The sequence below is a fragment of the Pyrgilauda ruficollis genome, unplaced genomic scaffold (assembly GCF_017590135.1).
Source record: "Pyrgilauda ruficollis isolate IOZ18807 unplaced genomic scaffold, ASM1759013v1 scaffold28, whole genome shotgun sequence".
NCBI classification, from domain to species: domain Eukaryota; kingdom Metazoa; phylum Chordata; class Aves; order Passeriformes; family Passeridae; genus Pyrgilauda; species Pyrgilauda ruficollis.
Genome location: NW_024524155.1, coordinates 9,927,165 through 9,945,855, shown reverse-complemented (window position 1 = coordinate 9,945,855; position 18,691 = coordinate 9,927,165). Strand labels below are relative to the sequence as shown.

Sequence of the window (18,691 nt, the reverse complement as noted above, 5' to 3'; positions counted from 1 at the left end):
AACCCAAATGAAATTTGATTTACAATAAGGTAACACTCCTTTTAGGAAATGCTTTGGTGATCAGAGCTAGAGATATTCCCTGTCAATGTGCAGAAGTTAGCTACATAAAGGTCACACAAGCAAGCCAATTAATTTTGTGTGCTTCAATTTGAGATCTTGATTAAACCTCCCAATGTAGGTTTGTCTAAATGTAATGATCATGGGCTGCCCAGCATTGTCAGCCCACAGACTTCAAAGGCCATTAATTCTGTAAGGTTTAACCTCCTGGCATAAATCACCACCAACTTTGTCTTCATTTCTTAAGGTGCTGGATTGTTCCCCAGACAGGCACTTATCTCCAGACCTCCCCATTTGCCTTGGAATCTGATGCTCCTTCTTTCCCTTGTGCTTCTTCAAAGGCCCCTGATGTACATGTCTTTTGTACCATGTGCTTGGGCCAGGGCCTGTTTAGCATCTTCACAATAATAGTTTGCACTATTTTCCTACTGGATACAACTATCTCACTTCATTCAATTCACCAAACTCCCCAGAAGAGCACAGTGGCTCTGTGCCCTTCAGCTTTCCCCTGCACACACTGAGAGGGAATTCTCTTCATCACAGAAGAGGCAGAGATCTCACAGCAGATCCCAGTTACATGGCAGCCCCCATCACAGATGTCCCTGGGCAGCCTCCTTCTCTTCTGCTTGCAGCAAACAAAATCCTTTACCCTCCTCAGCTCTCTTGCCAGAACATAGAGCTCTTTTCTCTCTGTGTGAAGATCTGGTGGTTGAAGGAACAAGCAAAACCAGGGCAGAAAGAGCATTTCTGTCACTGCTGTGCTTCCACAACACCTATTTCACACAAGGAAGCAGAGGTCTTGCTCTGCCATCACTGGTTACACAAAATCAATTACTGTGGCTTGCATGTCAACTGCAGTCTGTTCTTTGAGGGTCTCCCAGCTGATGTATAATGAGCAATGTGTATATGAGTATGGCAAATAACCGTCTACAAAATTTTAAAGTAGGTTTAGGTAGCGAGAAAAGCTCAGATAGTAAGAAAGACAACAGACAAAGAATACGATTTAAAAGCTAGTTATGGTCCAGATCTACATTCCTCAATACCACTGATAAAAATGAAGCCTGTTTAGAAAAATAAGCTTCAGTCTTCAATCTATTTTACAGCCTTTGAGCATTCAGTTATTGCGGATCAGTTACCAATAAACATAATATTTTAAATATTCTGAGCTTTTCTTTAGCCATTATATCCTTCTCAGAGTGCTGTAAACTTGAACTGAAATACACTAATAAAAAAAATAAAAATCAGGACAAACTGGACTTTAAGGATTTTTGTCTTTAATGGTAGAAAGTCACACTTGAAATGGTCATGAATGAAACTGTTATTTACAAGAACAGAACCATATTTTCTAACTAATGCAACTGACATTATTTCTGTAGTAGGCATGGCTCCTGGAGGTACCTATGGCAACATGTGGTGTGACCCAGCTATCACTGAAAACTACACACATTTGGTCTTCTCGCTGGTTTGCAGGAGGTACCCTCCATGATCATATCTTCCAGTTAAAATTCTCTAGACCATCTACTGTAATCTTTGTTTGGCAGACCATCCAGCACAGAGGGACCCTGGGGTTGATTACAGACTCCACACAACACACCAACAAATATGTTACTAATAATCACAAACAGTACACATTTGGAATGAAAACCAAATGAAACATCTAAAAGTCTAAGAAATTAATCACAGACAAAAAAAAAATGACGCAATGGAAGTGAACTGGTTGGGGTTTTTTTTCAAGAGTATTTTCTCTTCAATAAACTCTGATAAATATCATCCAAAGGGCATTTCAAAGCTTGATCTTCCTAGCGCAAATGAAGGGTAAGTGAACTACAGTAGACATTGGAGTTGGTTTTATTTTTAGTATATCGTGGCACATACTCAATTTTTCCTAAGACTCTTGAGTTTGAAGATAAAATGCAATGTGTATGTACAGTGATTATATCAGTAAGTATTTTATAGAAGTCCCTGCAAAAACATGAATCATTCTGTATCAGCAGAGGTACTGAGAACTGTTGTGCAGCTGATAGATTCTCACTCTTCCCTTTGTTCTAAAGAGGAGATGACATTTTACGATATTTAAGGCATATATAAGATTTTACTCATTGGGACATCAAGGGATTATTTTAAATTGATCAAACCAAACATATCTAAATCCTGATAAAAATGGAAGATCAATTTCTTTCTCAGAACGTGGAGTGAGGATTATAATTAAATCATCAGGGAAGTGATGCGAGTGCACATGCTCTGGGGGTGTTTGTCAGACAGTGTGAATCTCCTATCCTCTCATCTCAGAAAACACATTACCTGCATGTAAATGCAATTAGCTTCCATTTCCCACTCCTCCACAGCAAGGTTTGTAACTCAGTGTTTTATAACACTGTCTTCTGCACCAAGATCCCAGGTGGCAGAAGGAGTTAGTCAGCTTACTTTGGTGTGCTTCCCAGCTGTCTGGTCCATGAGACCACACAATTCTCAAAGACAATGTCAGTGTGCTGCAGTCAAGGGGTCACCTCTGTGCTTTAAAGTCCAAAGTAAAAGAAAGCACACAGTAGCCATCCTCACTTCCAACCTGCCAGATGTCTCCCCTAAGTTGTTACCCAACACACTGTTTGTCTCTGAGTCATAAGAAGGTTTATTTTAGTTTCTAGAAGGATGACTATTGCAGGAGCAAGATCTTTGTACTTTAATCTAACCATCCATTTTGACTACATTCTAGTTAATTATATTAGAATACTAAAGAGGACCACTAACAAAACAAATATTCAGCCTGCAAGACTTCTTTTCCTTTCTCACTTTCATTACCTGGAAGATTATGAGCCAGCTTTGCTGGAGAATTGACTGGTCTTTTTCACCTAACAACAGAACTTTGGGACCAAACTCATAACTGGTTCCTCTCAGCTGAAAACCAAGCTGGTGTACTATTTCCCTTCAGTCTAAGAGCTCTGTGACCTGAACTTTACTTATTTAACTTCAACTCATTCTTACTTCTACTGTGCTCTCAGCAAGCCACTGCTATAATTGTAACAATGATATTGTAAATCATGAATGACATAGAGACGCTGGGGTTGTCTCACACTGTTCATATTTAAGAACCTTGTCTGAAACAATTTCTCCTAACAGATACATTTAAATTAACAGTTCTATGTGTTTTAAAACTACTGCAGTTTTATTTTCAAACATTTCTGTCTGTTGGTTGCTTGACTTTGGTGCCTCTGCCTTTCCTGAAGTTGCAGCATGCATAAGGACCCAAATGAGAAATGGATCAATGAGTTAAAAATATTTCAGCACAGAGGTCATAGACCTAAATCCTTATATGTCCAGGCAAGCAATATGAACATATATAATACAATTCTACAGAAAAACAGGGTAAAATAAAACTGAGGTGAACACTGTGTATATGGTATTCCATGTCAGGGTTCCTAACAGCAGGAAATGGAAAGCAGGCTTAGGGCAGGAGCAAAAAAAGAGACAGAAACAGAAGGTGGGAAGGCTCTAGCAGACAATAGCTCAGAGGCTGAGCTCTGCCTGCCAGTCAGTTTTATGAGCTCTCATGACAACAGCAACAACAGCAACAACAGCTTGCAAAGACATCCCATTTACAAGAAATAGACCCCCTTGAACAGATACAAGCATACCCCTGACAGCATGAACTTCACCGACTAAATTCCAATGGTAAGAATTCCCTCATCTCTGGTACTGCGCAGATATGGAAGTCAAAGGTTGTGATGCTCTCATATACCACAATATCAGAGAACATATAAATAACTAAGATGGTTAAAGCCCCAGGGAATACGTAATGCTGTCTATAAACACAACTGTATTTCTCCTCTGATTTTAGGCTGAAACAGTATGAAAACAGTCTATAGCATAGGCAAATATATTAGAGGTTGTTTTACCCCTAACTCCTTGGTAAGCTGCTGAGCACTATGGGATGCTGTGCCAAGTGGTAGTTAGGGAGGTCTGCAGCATTCAGGCAAGTTAATTACAGAGATGGAGGACAGCAGGATGCCAAGTGGAAGGCTTCCCTCCAGAAATGGACTGTCAGCAGAATCAGGAGGGGATATAATCAGTCATAGGTTGCTTTTACCAACCAGGAATAATCATAGATGTGGCTTTCAGCTTGCTGAATATTTTCTAGCATGTGATTTGATCAGATTTTTGGCCCACGGATGGAACTTTTCTCAGACCTTCTCACATATTTACACGTGGTTCTTCGTTCCTTTAGGGGGGCACAAGCTGTTCAGCTCACTTAAGAGTCTTTATTGTTCTAATAAAATGCTGACACGTATTTTTGGTCACTCTCACCGATTTAGAAAACAGTGATCTTACAGACATGGCGGCAGACACCTGCTGATCCTGACTGTATCAACATACACCTTTCTTTGAAGAAAATGTATCTGGCATGGTACCAGCAATGATGGGAACAGCTAGAAGCATTTCTACTGCTGGCACCGACTTTCACCTAGACCAGTGAAATACTAATTTCTCATGCTGAGAGGGGTTATCAGAAGTTGGAAAGGTTGTGGGAGTTTATTTCCAGGCGAGCAGTATATATTGTTCAGTATATGAACAATAAAACTGGAATCGGACAGTGCCCTGCCTCTAACAAGCTCACGGCAGTTTAGCAAAGCAAGGAGACAGACATAGGCTTAATATAAGCAGCTTACGTTAGCCTCAAGGACAAAGAACACGTGCTGACACACCACTTACACTGCAGGCACCCCCGCACCTGGGCATGGAAACAAGCTTGGCAGATGTGTCACACAGAGCAGGCAGTGCACGCGGCTTGGAACGGGGGTCGCGACAGGGGCACACATACCGGGCTCGGCTTTTCCCCACGATCCCAGTCCAGCTGTGTGGGGAAAAGCACCAAGCCCCGCCGGGACCCGCCGGGACCTGGCAGCGCCGCCCCCTCAGCCCCGGCCCGGCCTCCCGGACCACGTGGCTCGCGCGCCGCAGCGCCGCCGCCGCGCAGGCGCCGTGCGCGCTCCCGCTGCCCGGCCGAGCCTGGGGCTCGGGAGCAAAATGGCGGCGGCCGGAGCGGGGCCGGGCGGGAGCGGGCGGCGCTGAGCGGGAGGATGGCGGCGGCGAGCGGCTGCCGGAGGTGAGGCACCGCGGGAAGCCGGGCTGGGAGGGGATCGTGGGCTTGGTGTCACGACGGCGGAGGGGAGGGGGCAAGACCGTCGACGCCCCCACGGCGGGACTCCGTGCGCGCCCCGCCGGGCCGGCTGCGGGCGGCTTGTCCCGCTGCGCCGCTGCCAACCCGCAGCTCCGCGGGCCCGCGGGGCCCCGCCGCGGGAGGAGCCTTGCTCCCCGTGCCGCTCCCGGCCCGCAGGGTCCGCGGTCCGGAGCGGCGGCAGCGGCCTCGGCTGTGCCTGTCCGAGCTGTCGGGTCCTGCCTCGCAGCCCTTTCGCTCTCTTCTCTCCCTCCTTCCCTCCCTTCCGCCCCGGCGCACTCCCCGCGGAGCTGCAGAGCTGCTCGAAGCCGTCTCCCGCAGGAGCTGGTGCGGGGCTCGTGCTCCCGCAGCCGCGGAGCTCCGCCCGTGTCGGGCCGGTGAGAGCGTGGCCGCGCTCGCCCGCCGCGGCTGCGGGGCTCCCGCCGGTGCCGGCCAGACCGACCCGTGCCCCTGGCCCGGAGATTGCCGCTGCCCCGGGATTTGTGGGGTTTTGTCCCGCTCCCCTCTGCACAGGTGTTACCGCGGTGTTCCTGGAGAAACTTGGAGAGCTTTGTAGGTGATGTGTTAGCTCGTGCCTCTGGAATATTCCTGCTTCCAGTGGGATAAGTGCTGTTCTGTTGGTTCGTGTTTCTACTTGCTCTTCCCCGCCATCCCGTATGAGACCGTTGGGTGAAAGATGACACACATGTCGAGTACTGCCAGAAAATACGATAGCAGGATAATAAAATACGTGTTGATGCAATGATAGTTTGTGTGAGGATTTACCTTAGGCACTGTAGCATCGCTTGAGGCTTTGCTTCAAACCAGTGTAATATAATAAAAAATTTAAAGTGTTTGGCACATATACCATTGGGATGTCATCACCTCAGGTTTTGCCACATACTGCATGCTCTGTTTTCATTTAGAAATAGAGAAAATAAAAACAGAAGCTGAAATAAAAAATGTTTAAACCTCGTAACTCATGTTGAGATACTGAAAAGCTTGAGGACGTAAAGCTTTACCCTCTTTTTCTGAACGATCTCAGGGAAGAGGATGAGTTTTCTAAGCTTCTCTTTTATTGTTTCAAATACCTCATCCTAGTTCTGTGTTATTATCCTTCTTCACACTGGGTGGTGCAGGGAGTGGAATTTCTTCTTAGATCTTTCTCCATTTGAACCTTTTGCTTAAAAATTCAATGAATACTTTTTCCTCCGCCCCTTGTTGACTAAGAGTCTGCTACCAGTGTAACAAAAATAATTCTGTAGATGTTATTTATGAGGATGTGGAACAGAAGGCTGTTGGTAATGTACAGATTCCGTGGACCGTGACGTTTATAAGGCAAGGTCTGAGTGCTTATTATGTGGAATATCTGTGTGAACATAATGTATTGAGAAGGTATGGGTTGTGATGTTTTCTCCCTTTTTGGAATAATTTGTCGACTAGATAACTAGTCTCAGTTGATGGACCAAAGCATTATTGAGCAATTTAAGAACTTGCTACTTTGCTGCGTCAATTAGTGTCGTGTAAACAGTACTGTCTGTTCGTGCTTATGTGTAAACATGTGATGAATGTCACAGTAAATCAAGCTTGTATCTTAAGTTACAACACAAAGCTGCCAATTGCTCACTGGTTTGTATTCAGCTCTGAAGTTAGACTTGCATAGTTGGTCTGCATGCAGGTAATCTTGGAAAGGGAGCTGTGTTTTATGTCAGATGTATGGCCAGTGCTTGTTTTTATTCACTGGAGGTGAAAACAGCTGTTGAATCCTTTGTATTTCAGCTCAGCTGCACTAAGCATTGTTTGACTTGCTTTCAAACTTTAGCCAATATATAAATGGGTTTGACATTCTAATCTGGCCGTGCTCCTTGTATGTTTAAGCATACAAACTAGAAGTTGTCTTGGGTCATTTACTGTGGCATTGTTGCAATTGTTGCCATTTAAAAAATCCTTACCTCTTATATTAGTAGGTAAATTCTCTTCATATGTCCAGATTCCCTTGCTGAGTCATAGATACAGTGGTGGTGTAGTGCTTATAGCTGGCATGAAGTGATTTGCAAAGACTCATACGTGAAGGAATAGAATTACTTTTATAAGCTCTCCTGGAAGACTTGCATGGATTTGTCATAGGGAGGGATTTTTAATTTTTTTTCCCCTCTTAATTTTCAAGCTTATTTGAGAAGCCCCAAACTTTGTGTTGTGAAGCTATGTTGCTCACTGTTAAATTAGAGTAGAATGTGCTGCCTTTGCAGCCAGCTTTTTAAATTTAATTCAGTGAAACTGCCAGAGCTTGATGAATTAACAACAAAATACCGAGTCTTCATTTTGAAAGCAGCCTTTCAAGTTGCTGCATACATAGTGTCAGGTTTACAGATTAATTGTCACTGATGACAATTAATCTCAAGGTTTATTGGGGATGAATTTTAGGGACAATGTCTTCTTCTGTCCTGTTAGTAAGCTGCATTGGTGATGTGTGTCTTGGGGTCCTGCACATGGCCATGTGAGGAGGTGGGATACTAACCCTGCTTGCTCCTCTGCCACCCTCATGCTTGTTTACTTGTGATATATCAAACCACATGCAAGAAAAGGGGAGTTTTTTCTGATGTCTTGGGTACACTTTGGTGACCAAGGTAGTTGTGGCTGCCTTTCAGAGCCAAACAGTCAGATGAATGAAAACATCCTATGGACATACTGATGGACTGCATGTAGTTCGCATTAATCAATAAATAGATCTGTAGGGAAACTGTGAGATTGCACTTCAGAAGAAATAACTATATTCCTAATAACACTGATGAGAATTACAGCAAATCTTGATAGAGAACTACAAGTTTTAGTATTAACTCTAAATTTCTTTTTGTTTCTTTGCTTTTTCTTAACATATTTAGGTGGCTTTTGATTTCTGTTACCAGATGAATGGCTTTTTCCATTTTTTCACACTACTCTGGAAACCTGATGCCCAGCTTTATTGTACATGCAGTGGGGACCAGGAATCCTAGTTCACATATGTTAGGTGACTTTCCAGGGAGTCATTTAGCTATTGCTTTGTTTAATTTCCCAGGTTCTTTGAAGGAAAAGTCTTGTCAGCATCCTTAAATCTTTGCATAGAAGCTAGGGTTTTTAGAATGCTCTTTCCTATATTGGCTTACTAGTATGCCTGAACTATAAGAAGGAGCTGCAGATGCCACATTTGATTGTAGCCTTGCATTTTACACCCATCTAGTCTGTCCTGCATGTCTCCCAAGAAGGATACCATCAGTGATGATGCTTTCTATATAATGAATAGACACTAGGAGATTGTTATTATAATACTATATATTATGATTATTATATTTTGGGTTCTTTCAATTATTAAACTGTACTTATCTTAACCCGTGAGTTTTACTGCATTGTTTTTTCTTTGCTTTCTGTTCCCTATCCCACTGGCAGGGGGAACCCACAATAATAAGGATGCCTATGAGGTTCCTGATAGATGTTTAGTGGGGAAATTGGTTTAAACACTTTCAGTCCTCTGCTACTTTTCCTTACTTCCTGCACTGTTCCCTCAGCTGTGTTGGTAGGGCTGTTTACATGGCTTTGCTCTGAAACATTCAGGAAATTGATCTGTATGAAAAATAAACCGCTAAAGCACAAAATAACTTCATGTCAGATCCTTCATCTGGGTCATTACATTGCTGTGGAAAGTCTGTTTGCACAGTGTAGAGGTGAGGCCATGGAGGTAAAGGGGATCGGGGTGGAACTGTGTTGCCTGATGTGCTGGATTCAAGTACATGCCTAACTATATACTTAGTTAAATTTAAATCTGATTTGTTTGCTCTATTGTGTGCAGGTGTTGTGCAAGCTTACGCCAAACACTACTGAATATGAGCTTTAACTACTGGCGGCCTTGCAGACGTGTCCAGCCTGTTGGGGATTTTCTATCATCACTGGGTTTAAACTGGTTATTTAGATGTTCGAGTGCTAAAGCATGCAAGAAAAAAATTAACAGCAGTCAAAACTGATTAAGAAGAAGCTTTCAGTGGAGGTATAGTGTTTTGGGCAACATCTTCTTAAATCAGTTTTATGTTTCAGAAGTATCTTCTAAGTGATTTTACTCTGTTTTTCAAACTTGGCATTCAAGCGTGAGCCATTACCTGTATAACTGACTGATAATTTTCTAAATCTTATTTGGTCTTTGTACTCAAATTTTGTCCTAATTAAGTGATCATTCATACTGTATATTTTTTATGGCATTCAAACATCATTGTATGTTCAGTTCTTCCTGTATTAAAAAGACTGTATCTTTTGTATTCATCCCGGCTTTTCTGTGCTATCATACCCTGTTTCCAACCCACTGTAGTAAATAGTAAAGGGTAGAATTTAATTTTTTTAAATCTCTGTTAGAGAATATCTTTCTAGTTCTGCAGTTATTGTTAAAGAGCCTTTAACAATATTGTTAAAGGCTCATATTGCCTTTATTGTTTATTTGCCTCATATTGTTAAAGAGCCTTTTTATTTCTACTCTCTCCTCTTTCTTACGGGACTATTTAATTGTGGCAACTTATAGCTTTTAAGATTAATCTCTTTTTCTCCATCACTTCTGAACTTTGACATTATCTAGTGGGAAGTGCTTTGGAGAGAGATCAAGCTGGTTAATGATATGCAAGATTCCTTTAATTTGGAAACCTTGTCCAAGTTCTGTTAAAACCTAGTTTCAGGATAACTATCAGGACATTTTACCATTCTGCTGATGGTAACAATGGCTAAACTCAAAGGAGTTGATGTAAACAGTAATGTAATAAGTGGCTGCTGCTTGGTTCTTTAGCTGGGCTTATTCTTTTGTGACCCAGAATTTGCAGAAGCTCTGTGGGATCAGTAGAGCTGCAAAATGTATCTCTGTGTGCTTGCCTGTGTATTCTAAACTGCAATTTGGGTGATAGAAGATTGTTCTTGTAGTCTGCCCCTGAGATTTTAATCAAGGTTTTGTATGCAAAGAGCAAGAAGTGTCTTGTGAAGGCATCCAACATGAGTAAAACTTTATACCTATTTATATGAAAATTGAAGTATTTTTTGAGTGACCAAGTAGATCACATTGCATTAGTGAGAAACTGAAGTGCTGCTTTGCTTATCATCTGCTACTCCAGATCTCTGTACTGCAATGAAGAATATAAAACACTTCTGTAAATGGGTAAGTTATTTTAAGTGCTTTAAAAATAATCGGTATGAGTGACAAAAGTTCCTTTTCATGCTTTTTTTCTCTTGACCCCAATATTGGAAATGCTGCTTGAGAGCTAATTAAAAGCATTCTAACATAACAAATACAATCAGAATGCAACAAGACAGTATTTTGTGGATTGGTGCTCCCTTGTTCTTTGATCTCTTTTGATCTTCTGCTTTAGCTTTTTTTAAATGATGATTCTTGATGTAAAGATGGGGGAGAAGTGGTTCTTTGTTAGAACTGGGTTTGTTGTGGATTTGGTGATTTTTTTGACTTAGTCTAGGAAGATGTCTTTTTTAAAAACTTCCTGCTGCTGTGATAATTATACTACTTATCCACTTAAATTCTGCAGTGTATAAGATGAGGTTGTGCTGAAGTTCTTTTTACATGTGGGGGCATTTAGAGGTTTTTCTCATGTACCCAGATGTATGTCTTGAAATACATAAATGGCTAACAGCCTCTGAAGCTGGAAGCTGCTTGTGATACTTAACTGAATGACCAGATTTCATCTGGAAGAAGGGAGGAGCGTAGGAATATACACAGTGGAATTTTGTATTACCCATTTAAAAAACCCCTGACGAATCCTAGACTAACAAAGTGTGTGAATATATTGCAGGCTGATAGTAAAGTCTTGTACCTTGGTTCATCCTGTACTGGACATCTCAATTTCAGACATCTTGAGAGATGAAATGAAATGCATATAAAATGTCTAGAATGCAGGTAGAGAAGATAATGTTAATAGGTTCATGGATTTCTTTACAGTCATTCTAGTAGTGACTGCTGCTCTCTGAAATACATCAAGTTGCTTATACTGTCATTTTAAGTTGAAAATACCTTTGCCAGTCTATAATGAGGTACTTCCAGGAAGTCTTTGAAATTATTTTTTTATTATACCACAGAGACAAGCAAAGTATAAGAATGGTGAGTTGACAAAATGCACGCTGGAGATGGGAAGCTTTGTGTTACTCAGTGTAGTGATGGCCTTGGTAGTGAAGGAGGAGTAGTAATCTGTGTCACTACTGAGAGGCAGCAGTTGTTACTGGAGAGCTGGATGCAAGCACCATAATGCCTACAGAGGAATGTGTATGACAGCGTGAGGAGCTACTCAGTGTCCTTGTGAGCCCCCCCACACTCCCAATGTATCAAGTATCTCCATCTTTCTGCAGTTTATTTTCATGAGTGATTAGCTTATCTAAATTTTGGATAAGAATGTGTGTTTACTGCTTTAAATTCTCAAATCCCATCTTGGCTGACTGTTTTCGTTTTTAGAGGACTTTTTTTTGTATTGCCAAAGATAATATTTGAGGGAATAAATTGATATAGCCTTTTTTTAAAATACATTAAAAGGTTACTTAGGTCGAAAAGTAATTCCTGCTTCTTACTTGGTCATTAAAATCTCTGTAGGGTTTAGTCTTCCATTAAGCACTTCTGGAAATGTGTTTTTGGACCTGAAATGCCAAAATACTCTTCTAGCACAGTAAGGTTAACTTACAGTATAAAGCCTGTCTAAATGTATTTTGTAGTTCTAGGCATGAATCTGAAGACCTGGTAACCTCTGGTAAAGTGACTCTCATAAGTATTTATGCACTGCATCAAGTTGCTTGTCTTTAACTGCATTTGACTGCAGTCTTTGATGTTATAACCGGGGCAATTACTACTTGAAGTTGGCTTTAAAGCTTAAATTACATGTCTTCTGAAAATGATGTTAATCAGAAGTACAGTCTTATTACAAACTTTCTAAAATATCTGTTCATACTACTCAGGGCTTTTCCACTACAACTAAAATTAAATTTGTTGTGTCTTGTTCTAAGTTTCTCAAGACATTTGAGTTTCTCTGCTGAGAACATCTGAAGTAATTTTGTTACTGCATAATTTCTGAGTTAATTATTGGCTCCAAGTTTCACCTTTGGATTAACAGACTTGTGCCAATCTAGGTATTTCCCCACCACTCCTTTGGGCATCTACTGTCCTTTCTCCTCCTTCACTTCTCCCCTCATTCTGTTTTTAGCTACCAACTTATTTTTGCTGGAGAATTAAATTGGAAAATGCCACATTTTGTGACTGAGTGTAAGCTGCATCAAAGCTCAGTTGTATTAGGTACTAGCAATCTTCAACAGTAATGAGGGTGCTTTTATTTAAATATCTTGTGGCTCTGTAGTTTCAGCCTTGTTTTATGTTTGGAAGGAAAAGGAACTTGCCCTGTTTTCCACATATACAAGATTAATGTGTTTCCTTATTGAAATGAACCTTTTATTCCTGTTAATCTGAAAACTGATTAACAAAAAAAAAAAAAACAACTAAAAACTGTTCTGTTCATTGAACATGAATGGAGAGTTGAGTGAGAACGATCATCTAGGTAGAGAGGGAAGTGAGATTTTTTTCTTTCCTTTTTTTTTGGTGGCAGTGTTGTCTTATTTTCTATATATTCATGAACTTTTCAAATAATGCAAGAATCAAGAGATTTGAGAAGTAGAGCACAGGCTGGTAAAATTTCTGCATTTTGCCCTTTCTTTGAATGTGAAAGTATTGTGGTATCAAGGACAGTTGTGCATGAGAGAGAGAAAGATGAACAAAATTTGGTCTAAAATTACATTAGGAGCAATGGGTTTCTTTAATGGAGTGACTCCTGTAATTAGTGTAATGCAACAGACTTTTGCTTTCCTCCTAAAAGTTTTGTTTGATTTCTTTGAAAAATCTACTTTTTTTTTTTTAGTATTCTGGGACATCTGAAAAGCTTCAGATCTTGTGGGGAGAGAAGGAAGAATTAAGGCATGTCAACAGTCTGCTCAAAGGGCAGATTTGCCTTAGCAAATAGTTAAACAAAAAACCACCCCATAAGCTTTTCTGACTCTGAAGCCTTTAAAAGTCTGTGTTCATGAGTTATGTGTAGATGTTGCTGAATTAATGAAATTAAATGTGTGCATGATTGGTGCCTCTGTTTTCAGAAACAACGTTATGTCAACATTTGTCATGCTCTTTTGACTGTTCTGTAAAACTTGCATATTCATGTTACAGAACAAAAAAAATGCTTTGGAAGTGCAGAGAGAGCTTGTTGCAGGAAATGTGGAAGACATAACTTCCTTTTCTTGCCAAGGGGAAAATGTAAACAAAGCTCCAACTTAATTGTAGGCTAAGTACTAGTCTGGTTTTCTGACTAAGCCTTTCCTTCCTTAATTGATTTCTTTTATCATTGAGAACATATATTTTCTGAAATGAATTCCTGTAGTTTTGGGCAGGACATTCCTTAAAGTTTGTGAGCATTTAGTTCTTGGTACACTTTTATGGACTCTAAATGTAGGTATTAATGAAGGTAACTACTGAAACTGAAGTTACTAGTGTAACTTCTGAGGGTTTTGAGGGAAAATATTGCAGTATTAATGTATTTTGCTGCTATCTTCAAAATGGCTGAAATCTTTGAAGTATACAGCATAGAAAAATTTCTTGGCATCAGGTGTTACAAGTGTTAGTTGGTGGTATCAGTGTGGCTCTTAAAGTTTTCTGCTGAAGTTAATGAATTTAAATTAACCGTGCAGAAGAGTCCAACCAAAGGGGACATCTTTCAAATGTGTAAGTTTTTAAGTAACTGTTAAAATCTTAGTATATACAGATATAATTGATTTATAAGAACAGGTATAAGATCATTGTGTTAGTTGTGGGGGGGATTGTCTTAAAAACCTCTAAATACAAGGAAAATGTTCTGTGGGTTTGACCAGGAATTTCACCCTTGCTCAGGGAGGCAGCAGGGCATAACCAGTTTACACGGTCTCAAATAAATCAACTGTTGTATAAATACCATGTACAATCAATTTTACAAATTGATATTGTATTGGCTCCTGCAGCAGCGAACAGAATAGATTTGAGAGTGACTGTGGGTATTAGGAGACAAGGGGAAGATGTGAGTGTCAGCACTGGTGGCAGGTCAGGGTGACTTGAAGAGAGAGCAGAAAGCATGGCTACAAGGGTATAGTTCTGTGGCGCTGTGAGGCAGTCTAATAGGAATAGTCTGCTATTGAGAGCTGTGAGATCCAGTTCCAGTTTTAGCTGCCTGTCAGACAAGCGTGCTGGAGTTCCCTCTTCCTGTCTGTTATCTGCCACTCTCTCCAGCAGTGGGGTGATGGATCAGCCATTTGAATGACTTGGTTTGCGATCATATAATCTCGTATGCAGTGTGAGGGGGAGCAAGAAAACCCCTTGGCAGGCTGGAGTGTGAGGGAAAAGTACAATTCCCTGTTAGTTTGACTTAAGTGGTAGTATCAAATCACCCTGGTGTACCTGTGAAGAGCTGTCAGGCAGTGAGTCCTGCTAACACAGTTAACTTCTCCCTGTCGGAGGTCTAGTTCACTACATTGAGGGGAATATAGTTAAAATTCACATAGGCTTAGCTTTGTATTTTTTTTCCTATATGAGTAATAGCTAGATGCATATATTCTGGCACTGCAAATTTAAAATCGTCCAAGCATTCAAAAAAGCAGCAGCTCCCATGGACCTCTCTAGTAGTGATGGCTTCTATGTGAAGTTTTGTTAACTGAGGACGGAGTAAACTGCACAGATACAGAGGAAAATAAGTACAGGCCAAAGAAGCAGCAATCAGCCACCTGGATACTGGGAGCACTGTCATGGTGAATCCTAGCAGTAGCTGCTGCTGTCTAAATTGCCTTTTTCTGCTAGAACTGCCCTTGCTTTGCAGCTGATTTTTCCTACTGTTAATTTTTTAGGAGCTCCAGAGAAGAAAAGCATATTGCAAAAGTGGTATTATAGCTGCCCACTTAAAATAAGATGTTTTTATTGGCGGTGGTAGTTGGCTGAATGAAGATTGAGGCAGTGCTGTACTTGGGCTGGAGCAGCTACACCAAAGGATCAACTGAAAACAAACACAGTCCAGTCAGGACTTGCATGGCTTTCCAAATGTCTGCTACAATGAAGAGGTACAGCTCTGCTGCAGGAATAGGTGCGTGGGGACTGGGAATGTTTATTTTTTGAAGACTGTCTACTGAGTATTAATCAAACTGAATGTTGTGTTTGATTGTGGGGAGCAAAGTAACCTTTTCTTGCTGTTCTTCCTTCTCTGTGGTATCATCTGGGTTCCTTGTGCCATTTGGTAAACTGGTGCAGGGAGCTAACTACAAGGGGAAGAAAAAAATCTCACAGAAGAGAATACCTGTGTTCACTGACACAATGGAGGAGCTTTGGGGAGGTGCTGGTGGGAGCTGTGGTGAGCACTGGCACTGAAGAAATGTGTGTGGAGCCGGTGTTGGTGAGCCAGGTTAGGTTTGTGTACACCAAATAATGCATTTTGAATCCAGATTGCAACTGTGGTTTTGGCGGATGCAAGACTTGTCGTGGCTTGTGGCTTACTGTTGAAAGTATTCAAACTGTAGCTGTAATGAGCTAAATTTTATGGCTGTGACTTAATGCTATCTTCAGTGAGGAAAATCAGTGTTTCTTTAATAAAATTCCTGATGTCTCATGAAATGACTGGACTAGATTGCCTTTTGGATTTTTACCACATCTTTTCATGTTCCCCCTTCCAGTTTTTCTGTTGTATATAGATGTATCCATTGGTGTTAAATGTGTAAGAAATTATGCTAGCAGCCAGTACTTCAAACTTGTTTTTATCAAAGGGAATAGGCTGAAGGGGTGAAATTGCTGTTGTGTGATGACAAAAGGATCGACAGAGAGGATGGTGTACAGAAGAAAAGGAATGGTGGTGTATTAAGGCTGAAGTGTCAAGAAAATTGTTTTGGATATACAGCAATATTGGTAATAGCAGTTTTTAGCCACAGGCAGGGGTTTCAGTGGAAATAGATGAGCTGTGTATTGTTACCAAGCAGCTTGGGGGCTTGAGCATAAAGGAAGAGTATTGTATAGAAACACTGTAGTCATGAGGAACCATGTTCCAAGCAACAGAAATATCACAAGATGTTGTTACTGATACCATGACTGGCTGGCAGGATGAAGAGTTGATTGCAGCCAAAGATAGAAGTAATTTTTCATCTGATCTATTAAAAGAGGCTACCTATATGGGAAGGCTAATCAATATGTGGGTCCAAGACTTTTTAGTCCGCTTTGATGTTGGAGCTATTGTTGTGAAAACCCCAAGCAGTGTCATCACCAGAGATGACTCAGGCTGTGGAAGTTAATAAGGGAACTAAAGCTGAGTGATCAAAAGGTTGCTTTTTTTAAGCTGATTTGAAAATAGTAAGTCATAAGATAGGGTAGGTGCTGCTTGCCTGCTTAGGTAGGTACAGAGCACAGTGTCTGGGATTGTCCTATTAGTTACTCTAATGCACTCTCAGAGGCAGCATGTTCTGAGGGGAAGGGTGAATGTAACTGTGCACTGAATTTACAAGCACTGTTGTTCTACAGGAAGCTCCCACATCCTCATTCAGAGTAAATGACTTTCTGTGAAATAATTGGGCCTGGATAAAAAGGGAAAATAACTCCAGTACAAGGAAAACTGTAGGATGTGTGGATCTTCCATATGATTGGGGTTTGAGCCAAGATTTTCCCATCTTAGTAGATTTGTTAATTGGAAACAGGATTTTGTGTTGTGGTTGGATCACAGCTTGAGCAAGAGGAGGAATTCCCTTTCTTAATGAGACACAGAGGGATCTTTGGAAGGCACTCTCAGTCTAAATAGAATAAAATTCCATGGGGGTAGAAGACTGGAGATGAAAGACTGCTTGCCCTGTTCCAGGAGAAGCAGCAATCTTGTTGACAAATAAAGAGTACAGGAATACGAAGCCCATGAAAGGTTCTGTAAAGGTGGTAGAGCTTCATGTGGAAGGTTTTTACTTCTGCTCCACTTCTGCCTTTTCCAGAGGGGGAAAAGGAACAGGTGACCATGGATATTGCTGCAATAATAGGCAGTCATTATCTGGAGACACACTGAGGAGGACAGTGGTCTTACTAGACTAGTATTTGACCTCAGTATCCAAGGCTGAATATAGCTGAAATCTCCATGAGTTAGATATCTGCCTGACAAGACAAAATGTTGTCCTGAACTTTGATGGAAAGAAAAAAAGCAGACTACTTAAAAAAAAAAAAAAAATCTGTTCCTTTTTGAGGTACTTTTCCTGTAATTTGGAAATTCCTTTTTCTCTCTTAACCAACTGATGTGTTCATACATGCAAACCAAAGAATATTTGCCTTTCTTAAAAAAAAAAAAAAAAGCTTGTGGGCAATTTTTGCTCAGAAGAGACCTTTTGAAACACACTTAGACTCCTCAAAATTTATCACAGTATGTCAGGCTATGCTGCAATTATTCTAAACTGGCTAAAATTAATTATCCTCATTTTCCTGTAAATGGATTTGTTAATACCTAATTACTCTGTTTAGTGATATTGATAAAGATTTGGTGGATAGGATTTTTCTGATTTTCATATAAAGTAGATTTAATGATGTTTTTATCTAAATCAGATAACGTTCCTTTCAAGTTAACTTGTGAAAAATTGAGTCATTGAAGAGTATGCTGTCATTTCACTTCAAGAGAGTCCTAGAGGGCCATAAATGAGCTCTTGCTCATTTGGCTGAAAGAAGTGTTTTGAATTAATCTTCAGGAACATTAGTTAAGTCTCTTATATGAATGTTAAAAATCAGAATAGACTTTTAGTAAATTAGTGTGGTTTTGCAACCAACTGTAAGAATCACTGATGTAGAGATGAAAATTTATTTGCCGGTATATGAAGACATTTAAGTTGCTTGGGAGGAACAGCTTATTCCGTGCAGGATTGTACTGCTGTAATTCAGTTAATCTCTGTGTGCTTTGTGTGTTTGAATTTTTTAGCTGCTGGAATTTTTTGTGTTTAGAGGAATATAAATATGTTGATGTCCCCTGCCTCCACACTGCTGTTAGTGATTTGACCTGTCAGTCCCTGTTAATGACATTATTTATTTACTTCTACGATGTGACATGTTCATATCATACTTGAAATTGCTTTGCTGATCATCAGAAATACTACTTTGAGTGCTGTGTGCAAAGACAGCATTGAAAAGAGGTTTTTTTCCTGTAAATTATGTGGGTTTTTTCCAACTGTTGAAATGCTGCTCAGTGTTTTCAATATCTGAAGTGTGCATATCTTGAAGACTACACACCTTTGTGCTCTGTTTGAGCATAGCTCTTTTAACTTTCACTCTTATTCCTGAGAGAAAATGTTGAAAATCAGTACAGGTTGTTTAGTGGCGGGTTTTCCCCACTAAAACTCAGTCCAGTGATTCTCAACAAATCCAGAAATAAAAAGCTAGGACTGTTGTGGTGTTTTTATCACCTCTGTTTTGAAAGAACTTCTTGA

General features: G+C 40.5%; 1 protein-coding gene across 3 annotated transcripts in view; it reads left to right on the top strand.

The window, feature by feature from the left end:
• Window positions 1-5,019: 5,019 nt before the first annotated feature.
• The window catches only part of BTBD7 (BTB domain containing 7), a 51,708-nt gene continuing 38,036 nt past the window's right edge, over window positions 5,020-18,691 (top strand). For 2 of the 3 annotated variants that reach the window (XM_041471817.1, XM_041471815.1), the window contains exon 1: window positions 5,020-5,158. The gene's annotated coding sequence lies outside the window, so the exon portion shown is untranslated. Of the gene's footprint in view, window positions 5,159-15,115; window positions 15,349-18,691 lie in introns of all 3 variants that reach the window. The other variant, XM_041471816.1, reaches the window with a different exon arrangement.